Source organism: Mustela nivalis, assembly GCF_964662115.1.
Source record: "Mustela nivalis genome assembly, chromosome: 3".
Lineage (NCBI taxonomy): Eukaryota > Metazoa > Chordata > Mammalia > Carnivora > Mustelidae > Mustela > Mustela nivalis.
In genome coordinates, this window is record NC_139022.1 from 179,373,734 (window position 1) to 179,393,771 (window position 20,038).

The window sequence follows — 20,038 nt, forward strand, 5'->3', positions numbered from 1 at the left end:
ACCCAGAGTGGGCTGGGGGAGTGGGTCTGGAGGCCCGTGAGGACAGGCCAAGGGACCTCTCTTGGGCTCACAGCAGGAAGGTCCCCAGAGTCCCCCAAGATGACACCAGGGGCTCTGGGCTTAGAGATCCAGGTGCGAGGCCCCAGGGCTAGTGATGGGGCTGTTTCCTAGAGAAAGAGACACCTCCCATTTGATTGGGAGAACTGGAGGTGCCCCCCGCCACGGCCACAGCTCCACACCCTCTGGGCCTCGTGGCTTCCCCTGGGGAATGTAGGTGTGGGCGAGCCTTTGGGCCAGACCCTGCGTGGGGACGTCTGAGGCCCGAGGTGGAGCTGAGGAAGGGGGGACGGCGGAGGTGAGGTGCGAGTCAGGACAGGTGACCCCAGGAGGGTCAGCACTGTGCTCTTCTGGAAAGGACCTTCCAGAGCCTGTTGCCCTGGAATGTCCAGGCCGCACTGGCTGTGGTGCTCACTTCGCAGGGGGGCTCCACAGTGTCCACCAGATCAGCCCAGGGGCTGCAGCCCAGCAGTCTCCGGTCCCCTAGCCTGTGCCCTGCACTGGGACCCACTCAGGGGTTCTTTTCTGAGAGTGCCGTGGGCTTCTCGGGACCTCAGGGCACAGAACGTTCTGCAGCAGAATCTTTGCCAAGGAGCACCCACTGAGAAACGGCTCCTGCCTTTCCAAGGGGCTCCCTGTCAAAATACAAACCGCTCTGAGAAATCTCGAGCAGCTCTGAAATGAGCTTCCGGCCCACGGAGCGTCCACGCACGTGGGCCATCGTGGGTGCCCAGTGGGTGCCCAGTGCTCGCCGCCCCCAGCCTCTCCCTGCCTGGCTCCGGGCGCCCGAGCCCTTCCTCCGCGGGCGGCCTCTGGTCTCTGCGCGGCTGTGATTAGCCTGTATGTCTGTTTCTCTTAATGCAGGGCTGTTGGCTTCTCCGAGTCTGCAAACTGGGAACAGCACATAGCCCGAGGCCACGGCATAATGCAGGTGTCGCGCGTTCAAAAAACATATTTGTTTTGTGTCCTCTGAGGACAAATGATAGACATGTAAAAATGTTCTCCCCGCTTTTCTTCCCAGGAATACTTAGTTTAGAATTAACTTCTGTCAGAGGAAACAGCGTTCCCGGCGCCGCACCGTGTTCTTTCCCACCGTGTCTGTTTCGGACGGAAAACGCTGCCGCTGTTTGACACGCGCGATTACAAGTGTACAGAACCCACTTGCGTTCCTGCTGTTGTTACTGTTTCTCTTTAGGAAAAGCTACTCATTAGAACCAGGCAGAAGCTTGCTTTGAGGAGGAAGGAGCAGGCGCAGGGAATCGGCTTCCGCCAGCACAACGAGCCTGATCCCCCGCGGGGCTCGGGGTGCAGGAGCCCCGGGGCTCGCAGGAGCGGAGGCAGCGTCCCATCCACGCCGAGACCCCAGAGCGTGGCCCCCCGGCGGGGGCCGAGGGCTGGACCCCTCACTTCCTCCTGGGAAAACGCACACAGACGACACGGTGTCAGGCACACGCACACACCATGTACGCGCACACGCATGCTGTCCTGGGCAGACAGCCCTGGGCAGCTCGGCTGTCTTCTGTGTACTCGCGCGGCGTCCCTCCGTGCCTGTCTGTGTCCGCATCTCCTTTTCTGACGAGGACACCTAGTGACTTCATCTCACCTCGGGCGCCCCCTGACAGCCCTGTCCCCAGTAAGTCACACTGGGGATAGGGCATCAGCCTGTGAATTTTAGGGGACACATGATTAATCCCATGACATCATCCTATTTCTGCAAAGAGAGTGGCCCGTCCACCAGAGCAGGCACGGCATGTCCAGCCGGGGCTCAGGGCACCCTCCACCTCCCCTCCGTGAGGTCTGTGTTCCCCGTGGGCACCACTGGTGCCATGTCCCAGGCTTTCTGGACCAGCCCTGGGTGAGATGCCTCTGTGCACTGCTCCAGGGGCAAGGTCCCTCCAACCCCTTGTCCACACGCATCCACATGCAGGGCCAGAGGGGAGAAGGCGCCAGCAGGGGCGGGGAGGGAGGAGGCTGAGCAGATGTCACCTCCCAGGAGAACAGCCCCCCCCATGGCATCAGAGGCAGAGACGCTCCCCAGCCAGGGTCCAGGCCGTGAGCAGCGCAGCAGGAAGGACGAGTGAGCGCGGCGGCTATGCGGAGACCGCAGCCCCAGGTCCCGTGCGGAGCCCCAGACTGCGAGCTCCGGGGGGCCTGGGCGACGCTGGCGGCCCTGTTGCCAGAAGGACCGCGAGGGCTGCGGAAACACAGAGACGCGGAGGAACGTGCGGGACGGAAGGGAAAGGGCCAGCGGCTCCCTCCGGGGTGGACGGGACTCTGGCCTCCGCCCCAGGCACGCGGGACCCCACCCTCTCCCTGCAGCCACCACGACACTGGCTTGAGTGAGCTTCTGACCCTCTGAACGCTTCCTAGAAAATCACACCACGGGCCTCAGAACTAAAGAAAAATGAACGAGCGAGAAGTGTCTCTGTCCACAGGTCCATTCACACCCGCTGAGCATCTCCTGCGAAACCAAACGGGAATCACTTGCATGTGTCCAGGACGCGGAGGAGCTTCCAGACGCGGAGGAGCTTCCAGACCACAGGAGCCAGGTTGCCTCCCCGCCTGCCCGGGTCTGTGCCTCCCGCATCCTCCCCGCCCCCGCACCCCGCCCTGGTCCTCCCCGCCCCCTGCACCCTGCCCTGGTCCTCCCCGCCCCCTGCACCCCGCCCTGGTCCTCCCCGCCCCCCTGCACCCCCCCCTGGTCCCCCCCAGCCCCCGTGGTGTGGAGTGGGACTGAGTGCTGCAGGCCACGTGGTGCTCCCTGTGCTTAGCGTCTCTGACCCCAGACTGTGCTCCCACATTCCTGCCCGTGGTTCACAGGGGCTCCGAGGACTCGTGTCCTCAGACGGGGTCTTCTGGCTTCGAGCTAGCCGTGCGTGCTGGGGGCTCCAGCGGGACAAGTCGGGAGGCAGGGAGGAGGACTGAGGCCTGGCAGGGCCCTCCACGGGTGTGAGGGCTGCACCCCACTGCAGCAGGGTTGGCCCCAGACCCTCCAGCCGCGCCCCCGCCTCCCTGCAGGCTCAGCGGCAGGAGCCGCAGAAGCGTGTTGCGCAGGGAGGCCAGTGCGGCTCCTGCCGGACCCGGGCTTTGCACTGTCACAACGTTGGGTCCTTCTCCCCAGCAGAGCGTGTCGGGCTTCTTGCGGGAAGTCGGGCGCCGTCACGGAGGGCGGTCACGGCGGGCGAAGGCAGCACGGAGCCCCCTTGCCCACGCGCCAGGAGCGAGAAGGCCGCGGCTTTCCCCGCGCCCCACACAGGGTGGGCCGCCTGCGGCCTCCGCGCCAGCCCCGCTGCACACTCGCAGGAACCCTCCAGAGCTCAGCTTCGCCTTGGGACAGCGAGCACAGCGGTCCAGGGCCCAGGGGCCAGCTCCAGCCTGGACATGGCGCCGGCACGGGGGGAGGGGCTTTCTGTGGCTCTGGCTTCCCGGTCCCCCCCAGAGCGTCTGAGCGGACGCTGGACAACAGATAGGCGGGCTCCAGATCCACCTCCTCGCCCCGAGCTGGAAAGGAGGGCACCGCTCCCCGATTTGCCCACACGCCGGTCTCCCCATCTGACTTCTCACCGGCCTGCCTCGCCCTGTCCACCTCCACCTGGTGGGCCACGGGAGCCCCGACGCCACGTTCCCAAGGCAGCCACTCCTGCCCGTCCCCTGCCAGGCCAGGCCCTGCTGCTCCGGAAGCACCTGCGAGACACCTGCGAGATCCACGCCAAGGCCTGAGAACGCGCGTCTCCGGCTGTCCGCGGTCCTCCCCGGTCCTGACGCGCGTCCCCGAGGCCCTCCCAAGGGTGCAGGGAGTCCCTGTCGCTGACAGTGAGGGCCTCCGGGGCCTACCCAGCTTCTGGTGGACACTTCTGGATCTGCATGATCCCCAGTGAATGAGCCTCAGTGAGGGCCACGGCGTGCACACCCGCAGAGGGGGGCGGCCGCAGCCCCCGAGCCGCGAGCCTGGACGCGGCTCCCGTCCGCGCGAGACTTCATTTCCACCGGTTCTGCTACTGCTCGAGGCGGATTTTTCCCATCATTTCTTCTCACTCCTAACTGAAATAATATCTTTGAGAAACTGAGATGCCCGTGTTTCCGCTTCAGAAGAAATAAATGAACAGGGCCATCTGATTCTTCACCGTTTTAATTACCAAATTCTGCGGAGTCTCCCTGGAAAAGGCCGTATCTTCTCCTTGTTCAGAGACCCAGGATCTCCTGTTACCGGCGATCCCATGCTGGATTCTCCCTGCATATTCTACTTCCCTAGACATTTTATTTTAAGCCACACAAGTAAATTATTACGTACCTAGAAAAGTAACAGATTTAATTAGCTATTAGTCTCTAATTCAATAGAGAATTTTTCTCTTTTTTCTTTAAATTGTTTAAACCGAGCTGCCTGGGAGGAAGTCACAGTTCTGAGAGCACAAAGATTGTTAAACTGTGTCAACCTCATCCTTGTGCGGTCATGTGCAATTGAACAGAAATTGAATTTTAGGGACTAATAAATAACAGAAGAGGTTGGGTTTTCCCGAGTTCTCTGAGCCCAGACGACTGACCAGAGGCTGGGCGGACCCGCAGGTCAGCACCCTGGGCTCTGGCCATCAGCTGTGGTCTCTCGGGACACAATGACAAGCGGGCTGCTCCTGGACATGCGTCCCAGCAGGGGACATGCGTCCCAGGACGACTGGGACGCTGGCCGGCTGTGGTCCCACGGCGCGGGGTCTGCGGACACTGGCAGAGGACGTGGCAGGCCCTCCGGCCCTCGTTCCTGCCCCTCAGAAGCAGGAGAGGGGAGACGTCCCATTTCCGGACCAGCTGTGTGGAGAGGCAGTGGCCACATTGTGGGAAGCCACGGATATGAGCCGAACCAGGCCCTGACTCGCGTCTCCCTGACATTAAGGGGCTAAGCAACCCAGCAATGGAAAGGTTGAGCAGCGCTGAGAAAGGTCTGTGCTGTGAGTCCCATGATCGCCTACGTGACTACCCACTGGGGTTTATCAGGAACAGGACAATGCACGCTAAGTCCTAAACCCACGCCTGGACCTTGCTGTGCTTGCATGGGCCACAAAATGCTCCTGACGCCTTCTCCAGTCCCTTCATCAGTAGGGAACTTATCTATAAGCAACATGATGGTGGCCGGTTGTGCGTGTCTAACCTAAGGGAACTGGTAAACAAGAGCCTGGAGAAACTATTTCGGTATGTGGCGGGCGGTTAGTCTCCCCTTAGTGTCCCTGCTTTCTATATGACTCGTGCACACTTCGTAATGAAGCTGGCACTGCTTGGACGTCACCCACTGTCCCTCCGGTCCGCAGCTCCTTACGCCTCGTCTTCGTCTCACCGTCCTCTTACCCTCTCGACCCTGGGCCTGTTGTCGCGCCGGCCGCGACACCGCATGGCCCAGTGCTGGGCTGAGTCGGTCAGACACCTGCAGAGACCCGGAACCGACAGCGTGTCTGCTGGGTTTTGTATACGTGCCCACAGAGAGACAGGTTTGAAGGAGTTGGCTCAGGTGTGAAATCTGCAGAAGAAGCTGGAAATTCGGGGAGGAGTTGATGTGACCGTCTTGAGTCTGAAAGGTGAAGGGCCGGCTGGCAGGAGAAGCTCAGGCAGGAGAAACCTGTCTTGCTCTCAAGGCCTTCAACTGATTGGATGAGGCCCACCCACAATACGAAGACTAATCTGTTTGGCTCAAAGTCTACTGGCTTAGATGCTAATTACATCTGAAAACTGACCTTCACAGCAACACCCAGACTGACGTTTGACCAGCAAATGGGCACCATGACCTACCCAAGTCAACACATAGAATTGACCATCGTGTGGCCACGGGGCTGCAGCCAGAGCTCGGGCGGCCCTGTTGCAACCATGAAGAACCCAGGACAAGGGCAAGGCGGAGAGACGGAGAGCAGCGAGCACAAGGACCGGCCTGCAGGCTGGGGAGAAGCAGCCCCTGTGTGTCCAGGACACTCCGCTCGCTCAGTTGTGGGACGCTTCCAGACCACCGAGGCCGGAGGAAGAGGGTCCAGGTTGACCTTCCCGACTGCTGTGCGATGGGGAAGGCGGAGCCGGAGCGAGGCGCGGGGACGCAGCGTGGCGGTCTTCCTTCAGCCGGCCGCGGGCCGCAGCGCCCCTGACCCGCAGCGTGTCCCCGGGCCGTCCTGGCCGGGGCCACAGAGAGCCGGTCTCCCACACTTGGGCAGGGGCCGAGCCCGACCGAGCTGCCCTGCGTGGCCTCCTCCGCTGTGCAGAGCAAACAGCAGCCCCATGCGTGCATACGGGGGTCGCCCCGTGGGTGACTTATTCTTCGTTCTGTAAACCGGCCAGGTTCCGACTTCTGGTCGGACGCGAAGACCACGTGAGTCCAGGCCTGCGGGGGAGGAAGGACATGTGGACGCGTCATTCCGTCGGGTCGTGCCGGGGGGAGGGGCTGCAGGGAGCCTCTCGGGAGGCTGAGACACAGCGAGTCCTGCAGGCGGGCGGCTCCGCCTGGCCCTGCACCAGCAGCCCACGGCCACACCTGCCCTCCTTCCTCGGGGCAGAGCGGGACTGGCCAGTGAATGCGTTGGTGGCAGTGACCTGGGGGCGTGGCAGGAAGGGGGCTGGGGAGGACGCCTGCGCCTCGGGTGGCGCCCAGAGCATCTCGTCCCAGCCACCAAGTGCAGGGCAGGGAGGGGGCACCGGGGTCGCCTGTCCCTGCGGGCTCCGGCGGTGGCCCCGGGACCCCAGAGAGGCAGCCCCACTGCCTCACAGATCCCCAATGTTCCCGTCACCCACGATTTTTTCATGCACATCCACTTCCTCTACAAGCCGCAGCTCGCAGGGTGGGCCCCGCTGGCTTTCGTCTAAGGGCTGCCCCACGGCCCCCCCAGCCATCTACTCCCACACGGCGGAGGCCGTGGTCGGGGCCCCACGTAAACACACGTGCCCCGCAGACATGCTGCCCGTGGCTGAGTGTCCTCGCTCGGGCTTGCGGACCCCAGAGGCCACGGGGCATCGGGGGCACGGACAGGCGCCTCCTGCACACCACAGCAGGGACCGCGCGCCCCGGGAGGCCCCTCCGCTTCCTTCCGCCCCGTCTGCTTTGCGGCGAGTCCCCGCCGGCAGGGAGGCCGAGCCTTCGAGCCCCTGGGCCTCGCTTCCAACTGTCACTCGGTCTTCCTGCGGCGAAGGGGGGCGTTGTTTGTTCTGAGAGGAGCAGCGCACAAGCTGTGGCGTAGACACAAATAATCGGCTCTGTGACATTCTTAGTAAAAAAGACACGTTGATTTTGTTGTAGTGGCAAATTTATAGCATATTTTTCTGCTAAGTGAGGAGAAATGCGATGCCGGGTCCCAGCTTCCCGGCAGCATACCAAGACTGCCCTCTATGGACACCGGCTGCCCCGGCCCGCACCGGCTCAGCCCCTCCGGCCCGGACCGGTCAGCACTCCCCCGCCCCATCTCTCCCGCTGCTCTCACCGCAGCTCCGGGGGCGCGCTCCATCCACGGCCACGAGAGCTGGCTCCAGGGTTCGACCTCATCTGCGGCCCCCGTGTCTCGTAGCCCTTGGACACTCCTGCAGTCCTCGGGGCTCTCGAGAAACACCCGAGTTCGGAAGCGCCCACGGCCGCCGAGAGCACTGTTTGTGGGCTCCCTGCGCGTGCCGGGAACAGCTGGCCTCAGCAGGCGCGCGCCCAGAGAGAAGGTCGCCACGGTCAGGGACACCGCCCAGGCCGACGGGAGAGGGCCTCGAGCTGCCGTGCACCCACACTGGGGCCGGGAGCCCGGGACGGAACAGACAGGTCGCGGGTGATCTGTCCCCCCATAGACGTACGGTCACCCCAGTGCCTACCAGGCCACAGCCAGACTGAAGCTCTGGGCTCCACGTCCACACCCGGGGCACAGCTGCCGTCAGTGAGGGAGCCCGGCTGGCTCAGCGTGCTCGGATCTCCCGTCCCGGGACCCCAGCCCCCAGCCCTGAGCAGAGCCGCTTGTCGGATCTCCATGGCCGGTCATTGGAAGCCTGCACCAGGCACAGCACCCAAGCGCCGCAGACAGCCCCCTCCCTGGGTGCCGAGGTGAGAGGGGCCCTTCCTGTCCCTGCCCCATCCCTAATGGACTGAGAGTGAAGCATCCAGGCCGAGACCCTGCATCAGGCCTCCGCAGGGACAACAGAGCTAGGCCTTCCCTTTGCCGCCAGCCCAGCCCCGGGACCTGGGACCCTGTCAAGGTCTTCACGGCCAGCAGTGCCCCGGGGTGGGCCTTCCCCGGTGCCCTTGGGCAGAGCTTGCTGGCGGCCTGGGCCAACCCTACGGTGACATGCAGCAGTGCCCCCAGATGCGTCCTTTGCAGCAGGCCTGGTGATCAAGTGGCTCCTTCGGGGGTGCCTGCCTGAGATCCGAGCAGTGGAACCGGAGAGGTCAGCCACCGGCTGGGGGAGGCCGGGGGGACAACAGTGCTGCATGAATCCCACGCCTCACGAGATGTCCAGAGGAGGCTTCGAGGACGGGGCCGAAGGGCACACCCAAAGCCTCTGTGACTTGCAAACGGCAAACGGGGACCCCGCTGTACTGAGGGTATGTTCTGTTCTCTGTTCACTCTTCTGAGGAGCCAGAACAGAGCCCCCGGCGGTGAGAAGGCCCCTGCTCCTCCTACTAGGCGAAAGGCTTCCTCCACAAGGGCCGGGCTGGGCCCCCTGGGGAAAGGTCAGCTTTCCCACACTTGGCAAAAGGACAGAACCACCAACAGAACCGGGGAAATGACTTTGTGAGCTCCGAGCCTGCTCCCGGAGGGGCCCGGGGTCCTCCCGACAGCACGGGAACGGGCCCTCCCAGGCCGCAGCGGGACCCTCCTCCAAACCCTGTCACCCAGCAGCCACCCTGCAGGGCGACTGCAGTCCAGAATGTTCCCACACGAAGTCACGTTCACCAAGAATCTGTGCTCTCCCTAACCACCGGCGTGGTCCCCGATGGGATTTGGGGTGGGCGAAGTCTGAGGGCTGTCTGTGGCCCCCTTCAGAGAGGAGCCGGGCTCACATCCACCTGCACGGGGTCACAGAGGGTCAAACACAGCGGATCAGGCTTCTCGCCTCCTAAGCTAGACCCAGTGTGGCTTTCGCTCAGGTATGCGGTCCAGTGGGCTCCGCAGGCTTCTCACTCTGGAACCAAGCAAACGCTGCGTTTGGATGAGATCTCACTTTGCTCTGTTGCCAAAGCCCGTACGAGAAAGGACTTTTTGTTTTTTTTTAAGATTTTATTTATTTATTTGTCAGAGAGAGTGAGCACAGGCAGCAGAGCTGCAGGCAGAGGGAGAAGCAGGCTCTCCGCCGAGCAAGGAGCCCGATGTGGGACTGGGTCCCAGGATGCTGGGATCATGACCTGAGCCGAAGGCAGACGCTTAACCAACTGAGCCACCCAGGCGTCCCGGGGCTTTTTTTTTTTAACTGGAAGAACACTTGTAAAGAGTTAGCCCTCTGTTTGTCTCCAGGCTGAGAACTGTATTTGGAGACGACCGACACTCTCATGAGCTCTCATAAGGCGGATTTCTGGACCACATTTGCAGACTTGAACTTGCTATTAATTTGTAATACTTTTCAGTAAGATGTGAAGCTTCGCAAAATAAACGCACCATCATTAGAACGGCCTACCGGTGCTGCCAGAGCGTCAAGATGGTGGGCTTTTCCACTTTCTTAGAATAATTAAATCTGTATTGTGTAGCTCTCCTTATACGGGCCAGTGTAAAACCACTTTTCTTTGCAGAAGCTTCCTGATCTCCACGCCAGGCCTTGGTGAAGGTCAGGGTGAGGGCAGAAGGCCAGGCCGGGAGCCCCGAGGGGTCAGCAAGCTCTCCCAGGGGCCTGAGAGCACACGCCGAGCTCCAGGAAACAGCGTCTACAGCATCAGGCTGGGATTCCCCAACCCCGGCGCACGAGGCCCTTGTCACAGTGCCCGCCTGAGCCCCACAGGTATACACTCACCCACACACGTGCCGACACTCGTGCGCGCACACACACACACACACACACACACACACACTCCAGCCGACCCAGGAGTCCTTGAGAACCCAGACTGGAGGAAAGGACATGTTTGCAATCCCTCCTTCCGCAGCAGCCTGTGCAGCCACGGGCAGCCACGTTGCTCTGCACGTGGCTGAAGGACGCACTCCGTGGGCACAGGGAGGCAGGGCTTGGAGTCCCCGCGGCTGGTGGCATCCGCACATGGGAGCTGGGACACTCCCTGGCACCGGGGGGTCCCCAGGCCCACACGCAGGAAAGAAGCGCCTCCAGATTCTAACATGGGGGGGTGCGTGGACCCTCGGGCAGCAGCTGACCTCCAGGGTTCCGGGGGAGGATCCCGCTTCCGTGGTTGCCCTCCGGAGATGGGGCACGAGCGAGCAGGTCGGGAAACACGGGCGGGCGTTTCTGGGCCTCCGCCCGCTCCGGCCAGAGGAAGGGTGTTCTCGGTTTAAACTGACTCCTGCTTCTCTTATCTCCCAGCATGAAATTCAGATGACATAAAAGTTTATCCCATCACAAGTGAGAGACGTCGTAACGCTTTCAGAGAATCGCGGGACTCCTCAGAAGTGAGCTGCTGACGGCTCTGCCCGTTCCTCCGGTTCTTTGGCCCTGTGTGTCCACTGTGTGCCTGTGCGTATATGTGCGTGTACACGGAGTGTACGTGTGAATGCGTGTGAGCTGTGTGTGCGTGTCCCCTCTGGGTGTGTGCACGTGTATACATGTGCGTGTCCCTGTCACACTGCACGGAGCGTGTGTGAACGCGTGTGCAGCACCGTGAGCCAAATGCCTTTCTGAGTGTAAATGGGTTCTGACTGTCCTGTAATCACGAGCGAGGGCCTGGGGTCCTCGCACCGTGTGTGTGTGTCGGAGGGCACCGCATCCATTAGCAACAGCAGTGGACTTGGGGTACACGGTGCTACCAGGATCTGTCTACACTGAGGGCTGTGGGGCCCAAGCAGGCCGATGGGACAGGGCGCTCACGGGCTCCATCCAGGGGCTGCTGAGCTAAGGCCGGTGGCCGCTCTGTCCCAGTACTGGGCTCTGCCTCCCCTGGAGTGGCCGCCCTGCCCATGCGGACGTTCTTGTCCAGTTGCTGAGTGTCTAGCAAAGGTTTGGAGACGCTGCACCTCCTTCCTCACCACTCCTCCCGGTGGCCTCTCGAGGAGGCCCCACGTCCACGCTGCTCTGAGCAGTCGTCCCTTCCCTTGGCTCCTGTGCGGGACACGCTGCTCTGAGCAGTCGTCCCTTCCCTTGGCTCCTGTGCGGGACCAGCACTGCCGAGGCCGTGCTGCTTTCTGAGGGCTGGCGTTGGCGAGCCTGCGGGGGCGGCGTGGCAGGTGCGCATCTGCCCGTTTGATGTGGACGAGGGTCTGGACCTCCGAGGAAGCGGCGTGCGCTGACACCTGAGGGGTGAAGCCGGCCTGGCAGGAGAGCCCCTGAGCGCCTGGGATCCCCTGAGCTCTCCCCGGGGACAGAATGAGCGTCCACACCGGAGCCTCTGGACTGTGCCACGGGCCGCTCGCTGGGGGCAGGACACCCGGCATTGTTTCTGCATTTCCCGGCTTTCAGCCCGTCCGAGTCCGGTCCCGGTCAGCGGCAGCGGTCACCTGAGACGGGCTGTGGGCTGGCCGTGCCCAGGCCTCGACACGGTAAGACTCCAGCGTGAGCAATTCTCCGTTCGTAGCTGCTGGATGGTGACCGCTTCGGCAGAATTCCGGAAAATGTGTCTAAGATGCCCGCGTTGCATTGAGACACAGAAAGCTCCGGGCCTGGCTTCTCCCCGCCGCCCCTGCCCTGCCCTCTCAGGCTTGCAGCTCTCCCTCTTTGTAAGCCCCAAGCTCACCCACAGAGGGGTCCGGGCCTGACACGGCCACGGCCCAGCCTCCACGGGCACTGGCGTCCCGCTGGGTCCCGAGGTAGGGACGGCCCCACCGCGCCACGGCCCGCGGGACGGCCGGAGCCCCCGCTGACCGCAGCGTGCCAGGCCCTCAAGAGGCCCCTGAAGGAACCTGGCCCTGGACGCCCTCCCTGGGAGCTCCTGCCCGTCCTCCCTGTGGCCCGCTGCTCGCCACCCACCAGGCCCCTCGCGGCCTCCCGTGTCCTCCAGCCTCCCAGGCAGGGGTGGAAGGCGGCAGCTCCAGGGAGGGGAGGGTGTGGAGAGGCAGAACCAAGCACCGCGGGGCCACAACAAGCTGAAATGGAGCCTCCTGGAGGCTCAGCCCGTCTCCTGCGTCTCTCCAGCTCCCCTTCCCTCCCCTCCCCTCGTCAGCCCGCCTTACTCTCCCCTCCCTCCCTCCCCTCTGCCCCCTCCATTGTCCCCCCCAGCTCTTCTCCGACCCCCCCATGTCTGAAGGGTCTGGTGGCCTTTCTGGCCCTTCCCCTAAGACCCCTCCTTACAGTGTTTCCCACCGAAGAAGCCGTCAGAACGCCGTGTTCTCAAGTCACTTGAAATAAGGCTTTTCTCCCTGGGGTCTGGTCACCAACTTGATACGTAATTAGGTTCTTTTGTTTTAGCTTGTTTTCAATTTTCAGATTGCATTTTCCTCTCTTTGCTTTAATTCTATTCTCTGTACCAAACACGAATGATTCCGGAGCCTGCGGTCGAGCGGGACGTGCGGTCGAGCACGACGTGCTGCCCCTCCCCAGGCTGCTCCGGGTCGCTGTGCTCCGCGCCACTGCCCGCCAAGTGGGCACAACCGCACCTCGGGCCTGGATCCCTTGGGAAGGCAGCGCAGGAACCGACCGTGTTTTGTGGGGCTTGGGAACGTGCGCCCTGCACCCTGGAACCAGGCCCGTGGGGCTGCTGGCCTCTGCTTTGTCCCCAGCTTCGGCGGCAGCCGCTCCTGCCCAGGCAGGGGCCAGGGGAGGCAAAGGGCAGGGCGGGACCTAGAGCTGCTGCTGGGGGGTCACTGGGGGCACGGAGAGCTCAGCTGCCAGAAGGGGGTTCTGGTGCAGGGCATGGGGTCGTTCCCAGCCCCAGCTCCCCGCTTCACGCCCAGAGGGCTCAACGCCCAGTGGGTTGCACAGCTGCCTCTCCTGCTCCCGCGTCGGCCCAGGACCACCCCCAGCAGCGCACCCCTCCTTCCTTGTCCTGCTGGCCGGGCCACGGAGCGTCGGTGGCGGCTCCCTGCCTGTCCGGGGGGCTCCCCGCTGCTGTGGGCCTGTTTTCCCCCAAATCTCCCTCACGGTGAAGTGCCTGTCAGTCTGGGGGGCACGTCCACCTTCTCCTGCAGGTGCCGAGCTCAAGTCATCCCCACGCTGCCGACGCGCAGGCATGGCTCTGGCCGCCTGCTGTCCGTCCTTCCTGCGGGCCCCGGTCAAGAATGGGCGCAGGGTGCCGACCGGCCGCGAGTGCGGGCTGTGAAAGGAGCCCGCGAGCCGACTACTCGCCGCCCTGCCGTGGCGCCGCGAAGCTGTGTGCCCTCGGCCCGAGCAGCGGGCTCTCCTGGGCTGCTCGGGCCGAGGGGCCTGGGGACCCGCATGACTAATACATGCCGCGCTCGCGGCAGAGAAGGACAGCACTCAAGCGCACGTTCAGACCCTCCCAGACCCCTGCAATATGAAGGACGTTTGTGACGGCCCTCGCTTCGGGGTCTCTGGGGAAAATAGTGTTTCCAGGAAGACAAAGCAAATTGCAGGCGTTCCTAAGGGCCCAGCTCCTGCTCACAGAAACACATTGAATCTGACGTGGCTACTCTAACGATCGCTCGTGTCGTCTTTTATTGAACACAGAGTGAGTTCTGCCCGTCCCAGCCGTGCCAGGCTGAGCGTCCTCGCACGGAGACGCCAGGTCGGGGGCGGGGGGAGAGCTTCCAGGAGAAGCAGGAGCCCCGCGGGGGGCTGTCCCCGCAGTCACCAGCCAGCACACACACGGGGCAAGGGCGGACCTGAAGGTCCCAGCCCGCTGCTGACTCTGTGTCACCTGCGCCTTGCGGGGCCCTGAAGCTGTCCACAGGCCACCTGCACGCCTCCCCACGCACAGCTGCTCTGGCCAAGCCACCCACGGGCGATGTGGAGCCGAGCCCCCGGCCCACGAGGGTCCGCGTGCTGCCTGCGGCCGGAAAGCCGGTGGCCAAGGAGGGGGCCCCGGGGCCCTGCCCTGGGAGCCTGTGGACAGAGGGTGCGGACACTGGAGCCAAGCAGAAGGCAGGCCGCCGGGGCGGAACCCTGCCCCTAAGGTCGTGGCTCCCCGGAACCTGGTGTCGGGGACACTGATGGACGCAAAGATTTGGTCGGAAAGACGCCAAGTCCCTGTCCGCCCTCACTCGGACGCCTGGCTCAGACGCTGCCCGGCCCCCACGCCCGCCCCCTCCCAGCCACGGGGCTGTCCGCATGTCCCCAGTCAGCCGCCGGCAGGAAGAGGCCAGACAGAGTGTCACAAATCGGCCCAGATTTTCTTCAGACGAGAGAAATAGACCAGATTTGTGAGGCCTCCGGACGCCAGGACCGTAGGGACAGGAAAGGGGTGCAGGGTGTGCAGAAGGGCCGTCGGGCTGCGGCGTGGAGGTGAGCGTCACAGGTGTGGACCATGCGTGAACGGTGCACGCGAGAAGCACGTGAGTCAGTGAGGTGTATGCGTGTGTGTGTGGCGCATGTACATGTGTGTGAACCATGCGTGTGGTCACAGCCGGCCTGCTGGGAGCTGTGACCTCTGTCCGGTCACACCGTCCGTCCCTCCTTATCTGACAGTGGCTGTCTGCGCTCTTCCGGGGACAGGGACCCACCGCGCATGCGTGTATGGGGAGGGCTTCACGCATGCTCCCCGTCTGGGACGGGGTCCTCACCGCAGAGACCAGCAAAGGGAGTGAGGATAGGCTTCTCGTGCTCGGGGAGCGGCCAGGCCGCCCGCTGGGTGGGCGACGGGAAGCAGGGCTCCGAAAGGCCTGCCGTGCCCACCGAGGTGGCTCCCACTGGTCCCGGGCCCTCGAGCACACAGGCCACAGGACCACGATCTGTATCCAGCCTGCGAGACCTCGTGGAGTGCCCAGCACGCTCCCCTGTGGGGCTGGGAGTGTCCTGCGTGTGAGCTGGTCTGGATGTCCACACACACAGTGTCGTGACCCTCAGGACTCCTCGAACAGGATGGAGCCCCCAGGCCTGCCACTCCCCATGGCTGCACGACGAGCTTTCAACAGGTTGTGTCTTCTGTGGCTCGGGAAGCAGCATGGCCTCGCCGGGTCCCACAGCCCACGGTCCCCGCCAGCGCGGTCGGAAGGTTTCTGCAGGCAGGACCCGCTTCCAGGCTGGGGCCGTGGCGGCCGGAGGGGTCCATGGTGGCCGGAGGGGTCTATGGTGGCCGGAAGGGGCCACGGCAGCCGGAGGGGTCCACATACACGCACCAGATGGACCGCAACCTCAGCGGCTCATGGCTGTCGCCTGGGGCTGCCCTCTTGTCCCTGACACGTGGCCTGTCCAAGGGCGGCTGGTGGCATGGGCAGAGAGCCAGCAGACCCCATGGCAGTCTCCCACGGCTTCTCGGAGGCTCCCACCTCCCCTCACCGCCTCCGCACAAAACCTTCCAGAAGCAGAAATCCGCACAGACGTCCCAATCACGGAGCGCAGGACCCACATGGGGGCCCCCGCACAAGTGACCGCCGCCTCCGAAGGTCGGGCTGACTCTGACATCGAGGACGCGTGCGTTTAGCTGAGCTCGGCAGCAGGGAGCACAGAGCCGCGGAAGTGGACACGCGAGGCCGGCGTCTCCAGGGTGACGGAGACTGCAGGGCGTCCTGGTGCAGACACCGCGGCAGCGCCTCACCGCCTCCCTGCATGCGGCCTCCCCGCCCTCAGACCCGCACCTCCCGCTCCCGGCGGCCGAGGCTTCAGGTCAGCGTGGCCACGTGCCGGGCAGATCCCCATCACGTCCCCGTCCCTCCGCGGGAGGAAACGGCCGAGCAGGGACCGTCCCTGCTCTTCCCTGCAGACAAGCGGACGCCACTTAGCAGGGATGTCACCGGACGCCAAGCTCAGACGTAGAGCTACAGGTGTGCTGCAGAAACGAGGGTCGTCCACGCTGTCCGTGGAGCCTCCAGGCCCCCCCATGGCAGGCAGAGGCTCCGGCGCCCCACGGCTGGCGCTCTGGGAAGCCCACGTGTCTCCGGACAGACAGCGGTCAGCGAGACAAATGAGCAGCATTCGCTTGGACACCCAGAGCAGCAAACCCCGACGGCCGGGGACCGAGTGGCCAGGACGGTAGCCCCGCAGCGGGGGGAGCGGTGGGACCAGGAGGGGCTCCCCGGCCAGGGCGCCTGAGCGGGCGGCTGACTGGAAACACTGGGGGTCCAGAGGTCGCTGGGTGCCCCCCCAGAGAGGACACCAATGTCCGGGCCTGGGAGGGGCAGCACTGGTGTGGTCCCGTGTCAGGGCCGAGAAGCGCCCACGGTGCCAGAGGGGCTGACGGGCAAGAGTGAGGTGCAGGAGCCTCCCTGAGGCGCGTGCCCGGCTTCAGCCCTGCACTTGCAAGGTTTTGTCGGGGTGCAACCTGTCGCCTTCCTCCCAGAGGTGCCGGCCTCACGCCCACAGGAACCCCCGCTGAGGTCCCTGAGGCACCGCAGTGCCTGATCATGTCCCCAGAAACATGTTCGAGAGCTAACCCCTGGCAGCATTGGGAAATAGGGTCTTTCCAGGTGTCACTAAGGTTATGATTTAGAAATGAGATTATCCTGCTTTAGGGAGGGCCCTAGAGCCAATGATGGTGTCTTTGCAAGACCCAGAGAAGGAGAGACAAGGGCCGGCGGAGAAGCCCCGAGGGGTCGGAAGCAGGGCCGCGGGGGAGGCTGCCCGCTTCCTACCACGGACAGACACCGCTGCGTTCTTCCCACAGCCCCGAGGAGCCACAGTGTGGGAATGACTGTCCTCGCTGGCCGTGGGGCTCCGCCACGCTTCCCCTTCAAGGCCCCTGCCCCCACCTGCCCGGATGCCCGGCTCCTTCCCTGCGCCCAGGACCTGGGGCTGCGGGGAGCTGGAAGGGGCGGCCTGTCCCGCAGGCTGTCCCCACGCGCCCCGTGTCCTCACGCGCGGTCGGAGCGGCACCCAGGGCTGCAGGGACGGATCCCACGACATGACAGCGTGAGGGCCGCGGGCCAGGATGGATGCTCCCGACCCCCAGTGCGAGATACGGCTCTGGGACGGACGCGGCACTAATGGGCCACAAGAGGAATCGCACCGCAGCCGGGAGCGCCGCCGGCTCATACATCTTGTGAGGAGCCGAGATCCCAATCTCCGGGCCGCCCGCTCCCGCACATCCGTCTTGCCGCCCTCCCCCACCGGGAAGGCAGCCGCCGGCCTCCCTGGGCTCTGCTCCGCGGAGACGCAGGGCGCAGGAGGCCAGAGCCCCTTCCCCAAGCACGCCCGACGTTCCTCTCCCGGCGCTGTAATTTCAAGGACAGCCTGAGCCCCAGCTCCAGACCCTTCCTGAGTGGCTCTCCGCGCGGGCGCCTCTCAGGGTCTCCAGAGCCTCTGAGAGAGGGTCCACGGCTGTCGGACCCTGCAGGTGGGGGACGGCACAGGAGCGGCCTGGGTACCTCGTCTGACCAGGCTCTGCTCCTGGGAAAACCCCGTTCCCACCTGTGTCCGACTCGAGGGGCAGCTCCGCAGGCCTCCTGCCGGGGGTCCCTGCCGGGGACGTTGTCTCCTGAGTCAGCAAACTGACTAATGAACAGCCCTGGGGGCTTCACCTCGCAGGGCTCTCCCCAGGATGGGGTCCGCAAGACCCCTGGGGGAACACGGACCCAGCCTGGAACCACCGGGGCTGGCGGGGGCTTTCCGGGTTTCCCAAAGAATGGCAACAAGAAATCGGCCCGAATTCAGGAGCCAGCGCGCAGTCTTCACATCTGACTCTTCTGCAGGCCCGGGAGACCCTCCTTGCGTGAGGACGCACACAGGGACAGGCGGGGTCCCGGCGTCGGTCTGGCTCCCAGCGCCGCCCGTGTCCTTGGCATCCCTTGGCTTGGGGACGCATCACCCTACCTCTGCCTCCATGTCGCGAGGCACTTCCCGGGAATCCTGTCCCCAAACTTCCCCATCTTACGCTGTCCCCAGACCCGCTGGATTCGGACCTGCTGGCTCTACCTGACTGTGTCTCCCCTGGTCGCTCCTGCGAACAGCCCACGTCCAGAACAGTGACCGACTCCATCAATGCATGTCGGGGACCCAGTTCATACCCCGACACTCACAACAGTTGGCTCTCTCCAGGCGGTGGGTCTCACCCTCCCGTTGCCCCTGGAAGGTTATGGCTGACCGCCTGAGCCGGTCCCATGTCCACTGGTTCTGCTTCCTGCACTGTCCCCAGGGAGAGTGTCCCCAGGGAACTTTGAGGCACCCAGGAACTGTCCTGTGGGCAGGGGTCCTGCTGTGGGCCTGGGGCCTCTGTCCTTGTCTGCCCGCCCCCTTGCCCCTTGGACAAATTCAGGTCCTTAACCCCGCAGGGACGGGCTTTCTGGGCTTCCTTCACCCCGAGCCCTCCCCGCCGTGTGGACGAGTCCCCGTGGCCGCGTTGGCAGACTACACTTGGCGGACGAAGTAGCCAGCCAACGACTAGGTCGGAAGCTTGTTTGTCGAATCTCTCCATGATGATCAGAGAAAGCGCCCGGCCAGCAAGGACGCGGCGAGCGCGTACACGGAAGCGTTCTGAGAACAGCAGAGGTCTTGACTGGAGAAACACACGAGCGGCTCGGAAGAGCCCGATCGCGGGGCCCAGAGGGTCGGGGGGAGCCGCTCCGCGGCGTCTCGGGCCCCAGGCTGAGGACAGAGTCCCGGAGCTGAGCACAGGAGCATACAGTGGGCCCGGCTGCCCAGCGTCAGCCCAGGAGGGACCCTGAACCAGGAGAGACGCAGCGTTGTGCCCAAGTCCTGTCCAGGACAGACGTGGGGAGGGGCCCACGGCGCCGGGGGGTCCTGCCCCTGGCTGCACAGCAGGTGCGCTCATTCCGGGAGTGGGGGTGAGGACCTTCTCTGTGCCCGCCGTCCAGGAGGGCCCAAGGCTGGACGCTGTCACCAAACCCCTCTGGGGGCTCCCAGGAAACCTTGTCGGCCGCCCTGCTTCTCCACAGGGAGCCGGCGTGCGGGGTCTGCCCGGGCTGACGGCCACGCGGGCCCAGAGGGAGATGAAGGGGCCAGCGTGGGTGGGTCCCAGCTTCATTGTCCTCCAGAAAAGACGACAGCAGCGGTCCCCTGAGACCCACTGTCTCCGGCAAGGACGGCTCCCGCAGGCGGCTGACTGAGTCCCAGCCCGTGGGGAGACCCCCACCTACCGGGAGGACCCCAGTGCCTCACAGCCCGTCCCACAAACCCCTCTCAGGGAAATTCAGCTCCTCTCTGCTGAACTTCCCACGGCACGGCTCCCCGGAGCTCCCGGAAAGGTCACAGGCGTCTCCACTCGCGACCCAGAGAGGCCTGCCAGGCGCAGCCAAAACACCCCCAACAACAGCAGGAGACGGGCCTCGCCGAGAGTCCGCAAAGGGCTTCCCAGTATGAGGCTGTGCCCGGGACTGCACGGGACACACTCGCACTGGAAAAAATTCATGGACTGAAACTCTGTATATCCCGCGCAGCACCCCCAGAGGAGATGCCCCTGGGAGACGGAGGGACACGAAGGAATTCACTGCTCCCAGCAATTCTGGGGTCCGGCAGCCCTGCCCCGTGAGCGCCGTGGCTCACAGCCCCGCCGTGGCCAGTTTGAAACAAAGAACGTGGCGTCTCCAACTCTTCTTTGTCAAGACTGGTTTGGCTATGTGTGTTCTGCTAAGGTTCAGTACAAACTTTAGGACTTTATCTTCTATTCCTGTGAAGAATGCCTCGGGAATTTTGACAGGGGTTGAGGGGACCGGTGCGTTGCTGTGGCCGGAATGGACATTCCCACGCTCTTAATCCTTCCAGGGCACGAACGTGGCTCCCCCTCCCTCCCTGCCCTCAGCTGTTGCCATCCACGCCGTCCAGTCTCCGGGGCTCAGATCCCTCACATCCTTGGCTACACGTTTTCCTAGATATTTCATTCGTTTTGATGCTA

General features: G+C 64.0%; 1 long non-coding RNA gene across 1 annotated transcript; it reads left to right on the forward strand.

Annotated features, from left to right (window-relative positions):
* Nucleotides 1-917: 917 nt before the first annotated feature.
* Nucleotides 918-1,217, forward strand: LOC309860910. The gene is made up of 2 exons (XR_014309703.1): nt 918-988; nt 1,079-1,217. It is a non-coding gene; the product is annotated as an uncharacterized lncRNA (long non-coding RNA).
* Nucleotides 1,218-20,038: the final 18,821 nt, after the last annotated feature.